Below are 13,093 nucleotides of genomic sequence, written 5' to 3' on the forward strand. Positions count from 1 at the left end.
TGACCTTGCAATAGGAGAGCTAAGCAAGTTTCCAGCCTTGAAATTGTATAATCCTTTTAGTTTTTTGGGTTTTATTTTTATTTTTATTTTTTTGAGGCTAAGTCTTGCTCCATTGCCCAGGCTGGAGTGACTCACCGCAACCTCCGTCTCTTGGGTTCAACCAATTCTCGTGCCTCAGCCTCCTGAGTAGCTGGGATTACAGGCGCTCACCACGCCCAGCTAATTTTTGTATTTGTAGTAGAGACAGGGATTTCACCATGTTAAGCAGGCTGGTCTCAAACTCCTGACCTCAATCCGCCCGCCTCAGCCTCATCAGAGGTAACATGGCACCTCCCACATCAAAGAGCGAGGGTAGGAAGCATGGAGCCCCCCAGCTGTTCTTGAAACTATGACTGCCCTCATCATTTCTGGAACATTACTTCTACCAGAGGCCACTTGATTGGAGTCAAAATTGAAACCCAAGTCAGCCTGGTTCCAAGGGCTATGTCCCTTTCTCCTTATGCATTTTTATTTCTCTTTAGAGCAAAATGTTTTCACCAGCTTCTGGAAGTTACAAATCCATTTTCTTCATCTTTTGCTCTGCTTTAGAAAAATGTGAAACTGAATGGCTGGGTGCGGTGGCTCACGCCTGTAGTCCCAGCACTTTGGGAGGCCAAGGCAGGCAGATCAAGAGGTCAGGAGATGGAGACCATCCTGACTAACACGGTGAAACCCCATGTCTACTAAAGATACAAAAAAGATTAGCCGGGCGTGGTGGCGGGCGCCTGTAGTCCCAGCTACTCGGGAGGCTGAGGCAGGAGAATCGCTTGAACCTGGGAGGCTGAGGTTGCAGTGAGCCGAGATTGCGCCACTGCACTCCAGCCTGGGTGACAGAGTGAGACTCTGTCTCAAAAGAGAGAGAGAGAGAGGGAGAGAGGGAGAGAGGGAGGGAGGGAGGGAGGGAGGGAGGGAGGGAGGGAAGGAAGGAAGGAAGGAAGGAAGGAAGGAAGGAAGGAAGGAAGGAAGGAAGGAAGGAAGGAAAAATGTGAAACTGTACTGTAGGGTAGTTTTCTTTTTTCTTTTTTTTTTTTTTTTTTTGAGACGGAGTCTTGCTCTGTAGCCCGGGCTGGAGTGCAGTGGCCGGATCTCAGCTCACTGCAAGCTCCGCCTGCCGGGTTCACGCCATTCTCCTGCCTCAGCCTCCGGAGTAGCTGGGACTACAGGCGCCACCACCTCGCCCGGCTAGTTTTTTGTATTTTTTAGTAGAGACGGGGTTTCACCGTGTTAGCCAGGATGGTCTCGATCTCCTGACCTCGTGATCCGCCCGTCTCGGCCTCCCAAAGTGCTGGGATTACAGGCTTGAGCCACCGCGCCCGGCCAGGGTAGTTTTCTTTTTCCAAACATTTTTTGTGCTGCTTATTGGTCTGAAAAATACTCTTCTAATCAATAATTATATATCTGAGACATCATGGACAGGTTAAGAATGAGAGGATCCCTTTGGAAGGAGCAAGGCAATAAAGACCGCAGGTCCTAGAAGGTCATACTTTTGTCAGGGAGCTTGCCTCAAACATCTCCTTTGATGCTTAGCATCCAAACTGGTGTACGGTAAATGATTCCTCCTAGTTGAGTCCTTATTCTGTCCTAACCGTGCATCTCAGATCAGTCCTGTCCGTGGTTCTTATCCTTTTTACTCACACTTAGTGGGATTGGGAGCCAGGAATGCAGATTTTTTTTTTTTTTTTTCAGTCTGTTGCCCAGGCTGGAGTGCAGTGCCGTGATCTCAGCTCACTGCAACTTCTGCCTCCCGGGTTCAAGTGATTCTCCTGCCTCAGCCTCCTGAGTAGATGAGATTACAGGCGTGTGCCACCGCCCAGCTAATTTTTGTATTTTAGTAGAGATGGGGTTTCACCATGTTGGCCAGGCTGGTCACGAACTCCCGACCTCAGGTGGTCCACCTGCCTCGGCCTCCCAAAGTGCTGGGATTACAGGCGTGAGCCACTGCACCCAGCCGGGGTACAGATTTTACATCTACCTCTACAGGCCATAGATTTGGCCACAGAAATTCACCTGTGGCATATCAGAGTATAATTGGCAGTGTTTCTTCCTTAGTGGTACATAAATTGTGGAGTGTCTTACATCCACAAGCATCTTGGATTTGATGAATTATGATGCTGGCCACATGCAAGCTGTCCATGGCCCTATCTATGCTGCTGTAGGTGCCCCACGGTTGCTATGCTCACCTTTATCTCTTTTAGTCCCCAGTACGTCATGTTTTTCTATCAGTATTAGCTACTTATTTTCTTACTTCCCCAATTCATTCAATGAAAATCTTTCTCCAGAACTCATTTTCCTCTTTTGGAAATGGCACTCTGAAAATCAGAGGCATTGCCTTTTATTTCTTCTCTTACTGGATTCATTTTTTTGCCTCCCAGGAAATGAAATTAACTACATTCCATAAAGCCCCGGCCGCAGTGGTGGGGAAGGCAGGAGACACAAGGCAGAAGTCAGGGATGGAGATTGTCTTCCGGCCCTGTGGGAACTTGCTGGGGTGCCATGGTGTAGCCCCCTTCCCCCTCTGAGCCTAGGCACTTGTATCAGGGAGAGAAGGCCCTGAATTTGCCAGTCAAGGTCCTTCCTGCCCTAACTTCTAGAGTTCATTTGAGCCCCACACATCCTCACTGGAGAAGAAGTTCTGATGCGACCCCCAGCCTGCCCTGGTCATGGACAGCTCCGAGACTGTGCTGACCAGGGCAGTCAGTGTCTCCTCTCCGAGAGAATAAACAGCCACAGTCAGTGCACCTCCCACAACCACGCTCCTCCACCACCTTGACTGATCTGTCCTGCCTGTCACAGATCAGTGTCTAACATCAGAGAGCATTTCTGAGGTACAAATACTGGGAACACAGGAAGGTGGGCACAAACTGGAAGAGTCAGAGGGACAGACCCCACTGTAATTGTTTACTGTCTGTTTCTCTCAGACTGTGTCCCGTTCAACCTTGTGCCCACCCCCACCTACTCCCCCATACTTGGCAATTCTGCACAGAACTGCACAGAACAGGTACCCAGGAAGTGCCAAAGGAGTGAATAGTTCAGATGTGGGCGTATGTAAGAGAAGTGCCCAATGAGTTCATTCACTGGAAAGGAGGAAATTATCTGATGCCACTGTGGGGGATGGGGAAGACCAAAGATTTGGCGTACCATGCTAGGAAGCACCTCAGAAACACAGGAGGACTGTGGCAGACATCTGCTGTTTCTGGTTCCCAGCCTCGTCGGCCTTACGCGTTCGCCTCCCCATTTTCTTTGAATTCACCACCTCTCCCCACTCTAGTCAACCCATGCGAGTCTCCCTTTCAAATCAACCCATGTGAGTGACTCCAGCAAGAGGTCCTGCCAGTAGCAACAAGGCCCAGGCCACAGGGACAGACATGTCATAAAGTTTGAGCAAATGAGAGTCCTCCCCAGGACTCTTGCTAGAACTGTTGGGATAGGCACACTTCCCACAGTGTCTCTAAACTCGGAGGAGCAGCTGGTGGCCCTTTCATCACCACAGGGAGCTCTAGCCCAAGAATAAAGCCAGCCCCAGAGAAAGCCAAATCAAGAGATAGAAGGAGGTGGTTTCCTAATGCCCTTGTCTGAGTCCCTCAATCCAGCCATGCATGACGTCCCCTAGACATTTTAGTAAGGTGTGCTAATACTTTTCTTTTACACCCCGAAACCAGTTTGAGTTAGATTTCTGTCACAGGCAAGCAAAAACATCCTAATACAGGCAACAGATTTTTTTTATTATTATTAATTGGCTGATTTGCTGGGCATAGTGGTACATACCTGTAGTCCCAACTATTTGGGATGTGGGAGTATTGCTTGAGTCCAGGAGTTTGAGACCAGTCTGGGCAATATAGCAAGACTCTGTTTTAAAAATAAATAAATAAAATTTAAAAAAGAAAAAGAAAAGAAAGGAGGCTGGGCACTCTGACTCACTCCTGTAATCCCAGCACTTTGGGAGGCTGAAGCGGCGGATTACCTAGGTCGGGAGTTCAAGACCAGCCTGACCAACATGGCGAAACCCTGTCTCTACTAAAAATACAAAATTAGCCAGGTGTGGTGGCACAAACCTGTAATCCCAGCTATTCAGGAGGCTGAGGCAGGAGAATTGTTTGAATCCGGGAGGTGGAGGTTGCGGTGAGCCGAGATCATGCCATTGCACTCCAGCCTGGGCGACAAGAGCAAAACACCATCTCAAAAAAAAAAAAAAAAAAAAAAAAAAAAAAAAAGGCCTGGTGTGATTCCATCCTGCGTGGCTGTTCTCTGGAGCAGGGGTCGTTTATCTCTGTCCGCCTTCTCTCCCGCCTAAGTGCACGCCACCACCCGATGGAAGATTCGATGGACATAGGCATGAGTCCCCTGAGGCCCCAGAACTGTCTTTTCGGTTGTGAACTAAAGGCCAACAAAGATGATCACTTTAAGGTGGATAATGATGACCGTGAGCACCAGTTATCTTTAAGAACCGTCAGTTTAGGGGCTGGTGCAAAGGATGAATTGCCCATTGTTGAAGCAGAGGCAATGAATTACGAAGGCAGTCCAATTAAAGTAACACTGGCAACTTTAAAAATGTCTGTACAGCCATCAGTTTCCCTTGGGGGCTTTGAAATAACACCAGCAGTGGTCTGAGGGTTGAAGCATGGCTCAGGGCCAGTGCCTATTAGTGGACAGCACTTAGTAGCTATGGAGGAAGATGCAGAGTCAGAAGATGAAGAGGATATACTCTTAAGTATATCTGGAAAGTGGTCTGCCCCTGGAGGTTCCACAGAAAAAAGTAAAACTTGCTGCTGATGAAGATGATGATGATGATGATGATGATTTTGATGATAAGGAAGCTGAAGAAAAAGCACCAGTGAAGAAATCTATACGCGATACTCCAGCCAAAAATGCACAAAAGTCAAATCAGAATGGAAAAGACTCAAAACCATCATCAACACCAAGATCAAAAGGACAAGAATCCTTCAAAAAAACAGGAAAAAAACTCATAAAACTCCAAAAGGACCTAGTTCTGTAGAAGACATTAAAGCAAAAATGGAAGCAAGTATAGAAAAAAGCGCATTGAACAGCCCAAAGATGGGGAGAAAGGAAAAGGAGAGACAAATATAGTCCATACTGAGTGTCATCAACAATCCAGACTGAAGTCTTTTTTTTTTTTTTTTTTTTGAGACGGAGTCTTGCTCTGTAGCCCGGGCTGGAGTGCAGTGGCCGGATCTCAGCTCACTGCAAGCTCCGCCTCCCGGGTTTACGCCATTCTCCTGCCTCAGCCTCCGGAGTAGCTGGGACTACAGGCGCCCGCCACCTCGCCCGGCTAGTTTTTTTTGTATTTTTAGTAGAGACGGGGTTTCACGGTGTTAGCCAGGATGGTCTCGATCTCCTGACCTCGTGATCCGCCCGTCTCGGCCTCCCAAAGTGCTGGGATTACAGGCTTGAGCCACCGCGCCCGGCCTGAAGTCTTCTATTTTAATCTCAATCCCCTTTCCTGATTTGTCACCCATGCCTCTTCAGGCTGGAAACAATCTCACTCTTGGTTCCCTAAAGCACTTTCTTCTGACTGCTGTGATTCAGTGAACCCTGCTCTTTGCTTTCTATTACTTGTGCGTTTGCCTCACCTCTGGCCATGTTTTAAATCGCCTTTGTACCTCCTTAGCTGCTCAATACATATTTGAATGAATAAAAAAAAGAAAAAGAAAGAAAAAAAGAAAAAGGAAAGAAAACAGAAAAAAAAAAAAAAGATAAACTGGCAGATTTGAAACAATTGTAGGTTTAAGAGGAAAGACTTATAACAAATAGCTGGGAATGATACAGTCAGAGATGGGCTCAAGAGCAGTGGCAGGGGTCGGGCGCGGTGGCTCAAGCCTGTAATCCCAGCATTTTGGGAGGCCAAGACGGGCGGATCACGAGGTCAGGAGATCGAGACCATCCTGGCTAACACGGTGAAACCCTGTCTCTACTAAAAAAAATACAAAAAACTAGCCAGGCGTGGTGGTGGGCACCTGTAGTCCCAGCTACTCGGGAGGCTGAGGCAGGAGAATGGCGTGAACCCGGGAGGCGGAGCTTGCAGTGAGCCCAGATCGCACCACTGCACTCCAGCCTGGGCGACAGAGCGAGACTCCATCTCAAAAAAAAAAAAAAAGAAAAGAAAAGAGCAGTGGTGGGAAGAGGCCTGCTGCCAGCGCCATCCCTGCTCCCGCCCTGCTGATGTGGTCACAGCGAGGGGCTGCAGTGGACTCAAGAACATTCCTATCATCCTGATGAAGTCAGAAAATAGAAACCTCACTCTTTTGTCTTCCTGTTAGCAGGTGTTTGGAAGCCTTCAAACAGTTTCCAAAAGTCTCAGCAAGCTGAGAGCAGAGGCTCTGGGAAGTCCACGGGAGATGTTTGGCACCTGTTTTGCTGGTAAAATGGAAGGAAGTTCATACATACTCTTGCCACCCCCAGTGTGACCAGAGGGAAGTTTCTCCCCTCTTTACGTTGTAAATGTCTTGCATAATTTAGCCTCTCTTGTCCTGGTGAAATGTTACCCACAGCTGCCTGCTAAATGGAAAAATGGCCCACAAATCACCAGGCAGGTACGTATGTGTCAGTGAAGAATTTCCCACTGACCAGCAGGGATGTTGACCCTTCATTTTAACAACCTGGGGTTGGGAGACCATAAAAATCCCTTGTGCGGGGGGTATAGGGTTGCAATTAATTGTTCCTCACAGATGCTACATGTGTCAGGAAGTGAGGGCTTTCTCTGATGATACAATGACCTTCATTCAGCCGCCAGATCCTTTAAGCAGGTAACACAAGCCCAGTGGCAGAGTTTTTCTTTATTTTTTTCCTTTCAAAAGCCATGTTTTCGGAGATTAAAAATTTGTTCTGCTTGCATTGAAGTAGGCCTTAAAAACAAAACAAACTTTTTTTTTTTTTTTTTTTGAGACGAAGTCTTGCTCTGTTGCCAGGCTGGAGTGCAATGGTGTGATCTCAGCTCACTGCAACCTCTGCCTCTCCGGTTTGAGCAATTCTCCCTCAGCCTCCCAAGTAGCTGGGACTACAGGCGCATGCCACCATGCCCGGCTAACTTTTGTACTTTTAGTAGAGACGGGGTTTCACCACGTTGGCCAGGCTGGTCTCGAATTCCTGACCTAGGTGATCTGCCCACTTTGGCCTCCCAAAGTGCTTGGATAACAGGCGTGAGCCATGGCGCCTGGTCCAAAACACACTTTAATGTCAGTTTATTGCACCTCAGCCTCTCAAAGCACTGGGATTACAGGTGTGAGCCCACCATGACCAGCTGTTGAATGAGTTTTGACAAATACATACACTTGTGCAACTAGCCCCACAATCAAAATGTAGAATATTTCCATCACCCCAAAGTTCCCTCACGCTCCTTTGCCATCAATCTCTTCCCACAACCCCTGGTTCCAAGCTACCACTGATCTCATTTCTGACACTATAGTTTGTCTTTTCTATAATTTCTTTTTCTTTTTTCTTTTCTTTTCTTTTTTTTTTTTTTTTTTTTTGAGACGGAGTCTCGCTCTGCCACCCAGGCTGGAGTGCAGTGGCACAATCTCAGCTCACTGCAACCTCCTGGGTTCAAATGATTCTCCTGCCTCAGCCTCCCAAGGAGCTGGGACTACAGGCACCTGCCACCACGCCTGGCTGAACTTTTCTGTAATTTCATATGAATGGAATCATACAGCATGGACTCATTCTTCTCTGTTTCACAGACCATCATCCATGTATCAGTAGTTCTTTTTATTGCTGGGTGAATGAAGCAGTTTGTTGGTCCATTCACCAGCTGATAAACATTTTCATTGCTTCCAGTTTTATGCTATCATTAATAAAGCACTTATAAATATTCATATACAAGGCTTTGAATGAACATATGTTTTTATTTCTCTTGGATAAATGCGTACAAGCTGGGTTATATGATAAATTTATTCTAACTTTATAGGAACCTACCAAACTATTTCCGACAGCAATGTATGGGAGTCCCAGTTGCTCGCATCCTTGCCAATATTTTGTGTAGTCAGAATTTTAAATTCTAGCCACTCTAGTGGGTGTTTAGTGATACCTCACTGTAGTTTTAATTTTGGCCCCTCATTTGACAGAGAATCGTAGGCAGAAGAGTCAGAGCTTGGACTTCGCACCCATGGTCTTTTGAAGGCCACAGGCAGGGGAGGCAACGCCCATGCACCCAAGTCAAAACGTGGAGAAAATCTTACCCTGTGGAGGAGAAACCCACTTGTGGATTTGTTTCAAAACTTAGTTTAGATCTGTTGAGTTTTCAAAGAGCCTGAAAGAACACAGAAGCCCAGGCTCATGGCAGCAGGATAGGGCCTGGGCCTTTGTTTTTTCCCAAGTTCCCAAGCTGTCCTGGTGGCAACTGAAGTTTGAGAACCTCAGCCTAAGAACAATCCGCCAGGCCACCTCTCCTGCACCAAACACAGCCCCTGGTTGGATGGAAGTTGATTCCTCCAGAGCGCCCTGTCTTAAGCCTCCACACTGTGCAGGTCTCTATAATTTCTTTACTCTTTTTCCAGACGGTGGGGTTGTTTTCATTATTATATGGCTTTATTTACTTTTTTTTTTTTTTTGAGATGGAGTCTTGCTCTGTGGCCCAGGCTGGAGTGCAATGGCGTGATCTCTGCTCACTGCAACCTCCGCCTCCCGGGTTCAAGCAATTCCAGCCGCAGCTTCCCGAATAGCTGGGATTACAGGCACCTGCCACCATGCCCGGCTAATTTTTGTACTTTTAGTAGAGATGGGGTTTTGCCATGTTGGTCAGGCTGGTCTCGAACTCCTGACCTCAAGTGCCTGCCTTGGCCTCCCAAAGTGCTGGGATTACAGGAGTGAGCCACCACGCCCAGCCTATTTATTTTTTAAATCAACTTTATTTAACTATAATTTACAAACAGTAAAGTTTACCAATTTTAAATAAAATATTCAGTGGGTTTCAACAAACCCTTACAGTTGTAAAACCACCATTACTCCAATCATCACTCTTCCCCCTTTGCAGTCAAGCCTGTTCCCCCATTCCCAGCTGCAGGTAGCCACTGATCGGCTTCCTGAAACAATGGTTCTGCCTTTCTGTTCTTTCTTGTAAATACAGTATGTGGTGTTCTGTGTCTAGTTTCTGCCATTTAGCATAATGCTTTAGAGATTCATCTGTGTCAGGTGTATCAGTAATTCCTTTTTTAACATTTCTAAGCAGTGTTCCACTGTATCGATTACTACAATTTGTTCACCAATTGATGGGCATTTGGAGTGTTTCCAGTGGTTGGCTATTATAGATAAAACTTTTGTGAAAAACAAGTACAAGTCTTTTTGTGAATGTTTCCGTTTCTGTGTGTAGATACTCAGGAGTGAAATGCTGGGTCATAGGTATGTCTACTTTTTTTTTTTTTTAAGATGGAATTTCACTCTTGTTGCCCAGGCTGGAGTGCAGTGGTGCCATCTTGGTCAGGCTGGTCTCGAACTCCTGAACTCAGGTGATCCTCCTGCCTTGGCCTCCCAAAGTGCTGGGATTATAGGCGTGAGCCACCGCTCCCGGCTGGTATGTTTATAAGAATCTGCCAGAAGCCAGGCCTGTTAGCATGTGCCCATAGCCCTAGCTGTTCAGGAGGCTGAATTAAAACCCGATTGTGTTTGAATAAAAGCACTGTCAGGCCAGGTGCAGTGGCTCACGCCTGTAATCCCTGCACGTCGGGAGGCTGAGGCAGGTGGGTAGCTTGAGCTTAGGAGTTCAAAACCAGCCTGGGGCCAGGCACAGTGGCTCATGCCTGTCATTCCAGCACTTTGAGAGGCCGAGGCAGGTGGATCATCTGAGGTTCATCTCCCTGGCCAACATGGTGAAAACCCAACTCTACTAAAAATACAAAATTAGCTGGGGGTGGTGGCGGGCGCCTGTAATTCCAGCTACTCAGGAAGCTGAGGCAGGAGAATCACTTGAACCCAGGAGGCGGAGGTTGCAGTGAGGCAAGATCGCACCATTTCACTCTAGCCTGGGCGAAAAAACAAAACTCCGTCTCCAAACAACAACAACAACAACAACAACAACAAAAACCAGCTTGGGTAACACAGTGAAATCCTGTCTCTACAAAAAAAATACAAAAATTAGCTGGGCATGCTGGCACGCACCTGTAGTCCCAGCTACTTCAGAGGCTGAGGTGGGAGAATGGTTTGAGTCCGGGAGGTGGAGGCTGCAGTGAGCCGAGATGGTTCCACCGTACTCCAGCGTTGGCGACAGAGTGAGACCCTGTCTCAAAGAAAGATATATTTTAGGCATATTTACCACACACACACACACGCACACACACACACACACACACACACACACACACACACACACACACGCACACACACACACACACACACACACACACACACACACAAATAGGCCAGTGCAAGATGAGCCAGAAGAGAGCTGCTTTGTTCAGTCTGAGTGACTAAGAGTGATGATGCCACCCACCCAGACAGGAAGCAGACCGGGTGAGCAGGTTTGTGGGGAGAGATGAGGTCAGCTCTCGGAGGTGACAACGCTCCTGATGCTCAAGCCCTCAGTAGAGGCCCGCTGTGCCCGCATGGGAGGTGCTTTGCCCTCATGTCCTTCGGCCTCGCAAGGCGAAGGCTCTTGCTTTCATTTCACAGGGGAGCTAACGGTGTTTAGCCAGTATGACCCAAATTTGTCCAGCCCACCGTGCCTGTCTGGGTTTGGGTGCTGAGGGCCATCCCTTGTGATGCGGCCAGCAGGCAAGGGGCGACCCCGAGCTGAGAGAGCAGATGAGAGTCAGAGGAGCTGCAGCGTTTCCTGCACTGAGATCCTGGTAAAGCCACAGGCTCGGCTTGGCCCCCGCAGGCGGGAAGAAAGAGGAAGAGACGGGGAAGCCCTACATGGAAGACACTCTCTCTACTGAGTCCTGCCGATCACAGCAGCTCCTCCTGGAGAAGTGTCCACCCCAGTGTTCCCGAGTGAAGACCTCGGCCTTGCTCAGCACCTGCCCAGCAGCTGATGCTGGGGCCTTTGCCAAGCATGAGGAGAGGAGCCAACTCAAAGTGACTCATTCTAAATCAGGCTGGCTCCATGGATCCAGATCAACGCCCTGGACCGCACCTGGCAGTGAGGAACCAGTGGGAGGAGAGGTACATGCAGGACTCCACTGGACAGCACGTCGTCTCTCGGCGCAAGCAAAGACACCAGCCTTGCACAGAGCCAGCCCAGCCAGGGAAGAGTGGAGAGGAGGCAAGGCTGGGGGCTGCTGGGTGACTGTTAATCCCCAAGCCCGGTGAAAATCTGTACAGGTTTTGAGGAGGAGGTAACTTCCCAGCTCCAAATAATAGAAGCATCCAGAAGGAAATAACCAGAGGCTTCTGCCAATTGATCTGGAGACTGGGAAAAGGTCCCACAGTTATTAATAACCTCTGTGTTCCGGGAACTGATTTCATGCACCAGACAAAGGGATTAAAAAGTTGCTGGTGAAGGCAAAGTGGTTTCAGCCAAACCTCTCCTTTCTGTCTCCCAATAAATGAGCATTTTTCTCCACAGGAACCCTTCGAGCTGATTGGCCCTTTGACAAATCTGGTGAGCTGGGAGCTGTGTGGCTGATTGGCATATTTTGATAACCACTCTGTCGTCGTGAAGTACTTTCTTCCGGCAACCCCCATTTCGTTCGCTCTGAGTATGGGGGTGAAAACAGTTGCTTCTGTGGCTTCTGGAAAACAGCTGAGGATGGAGCCCACTCCTGGCCTGAGCCCTTAGCAGCATGTCCTATAGGAATCCTGGAAGAGAGACACTATATTAATTAATCCTTGCAAAGTTAATGCAATGAACTTCAACTTGTACAATGGAGTTGTGGTAATGCTGTTACACAGCTGCCCTTTCGCAGGTACTGGGCCCACTAGTAAGAGGATACAAATAAATAGGTTAAGATCTGAGAGACGGCCGAGCGCGGTGGCTGAAGCCTGTAATCCCAGCACTTTGGGAGGCCGAGACGGGCTGATCACGAAGTCAGGAGATCGAGACCATCCTGGCTAACATGGTGAAACCCTGTCTCCACTAAAAAAAAAACACAAAAAACTAGGCAGGCGAGGTGGCAGGCCCCTGTAGTCCCAGCTACTCGGGAGGCTGAGGCAGGAGAATGGCATAAACCTGGGAGGCGGAGCTTGCAGTGAGCTGAGATCCGGCCACTGCACTCCAGCCTGGGCGACAGAACGAGACTCCGTCTCAAAAAAAAAAAAAAAAAAAAGATCTGTGAGACTGTGAGACTATTAGAAAGACAGCTTCCTGTAGAGACAGTGTTAGAAACCACAGTCAGGGCTGGGCGCGGTGGCTCACGCCTGTAATCCCAGCACTTTGGGAGACCAAGGCAGGCAGATCATGAGGTCAGGAGTTCGAGACTAGACTGGCCAACATGATGAAACCCCATTTCTACTAAAAAAAATACAAAAATTAGCCGGGCGTGGTGGTGGGCACTTGTAATCCCAGCTACTCAGGAGGCTGAGGCAGGAGAATCACTTGAACCTGGGAGGCGGAGCTTGCAGAGAGCCAAGATGGTGCCATTGCACTCCAGCCTGGGCGACAAGAGACAAGAGCAAGACTCTGTCTCTTACTAAACTATGAGCAACTGGAAGGAAGGGTAAGTGTCTCACCCGCATCCATACCCATACCCGACAGTGCCCATCAAGATTAGCTGCTCTGTAAATTAATAATAATTGAATGCTGTTGTGACATGGTATTATTTCAAAAGACAACCAGCCACTGCTTACAACTCCATTCCTGTGATAATTGATTTCCTGGTCTCAGCCAAGGAGATAAGAACCGAAACCGCCTTTGCAAAATTATGACTGAGACAATGAAAGAGATCTAACTTAACCGACTCAGTCTTGCTTCTAACCTCTAAGCTATCCTTATTCTTTCCTGGACATAGGCTAAACTAACTTTGGGAGAAACTTAGTTTATAGTTAAACAAAGATAGTAACAGCTCTTTCCCAAGCAGACCTCCTCCTTGCCTGAGGACTAGATTGCCTTTGTAGCTACAAGATTAGAAATTATGGTTTAGGAGTCATGCAGCTGGAGGCTACAAGATTCTGA

At 48.0% G+C, this 13,093-nt stretch overlaps 1 long non-coding RNA gene and 1 pseudogene across 2 annotated transcripts in view; one reads left to right on the forward strand and one right to left on the reverse strand.

Moving 5' to 3' along the window:
- The first annotated feature begins 1,239 nt into the window (after nucleotides 1–1,239).
- Nucleotides 1,240–5,150, forward strand: LOC139357063 (nucleophosmin pseudogene; annotated as a pseudogene).
- Nucleotides 5,151–10,179: 5,029 nt separating this feature from the next.
- LOC139357064 (uncharacterized) overlaps nucleotides 10,180–13,093 on the reverse strand; it is a 51,279-nt gene continuing 48,365 nt past the window's right edge. The window contains exons 4-5 of one of the 2 annotated variants that reach the window (XR_011609671.1): nucleotides 10,475–11,781; nucleotides 10,180–10,261 (exon numbers count right to left, since the gene is read on the reverse strand). This is a non-coding gene — a long non-coding RNA (uncharacterized lncRNA). Of the gene's footprint in view, nucleotides 10,262–10,419; nucleotides 11,782–13,093 lie in introns of those variants that run through there. The other variant, XR_011609670.1, reaches the window with a different exon arrangement.

Source organism: Macaca nemestrina, chromosome 11 (assembly GCF_043159975.1).
Source record: "Macaca nemestrina isolate mMacNem1 chromosome 11, mMacNem.hap1, whole genome shotgun sequence".
Classification (NCBI taxonomy): Eukaryota; Metazoa; Chordata; class Mammalia; order Primates; family Cercopithecidae; genus Macaca; species Macaca nemestrina.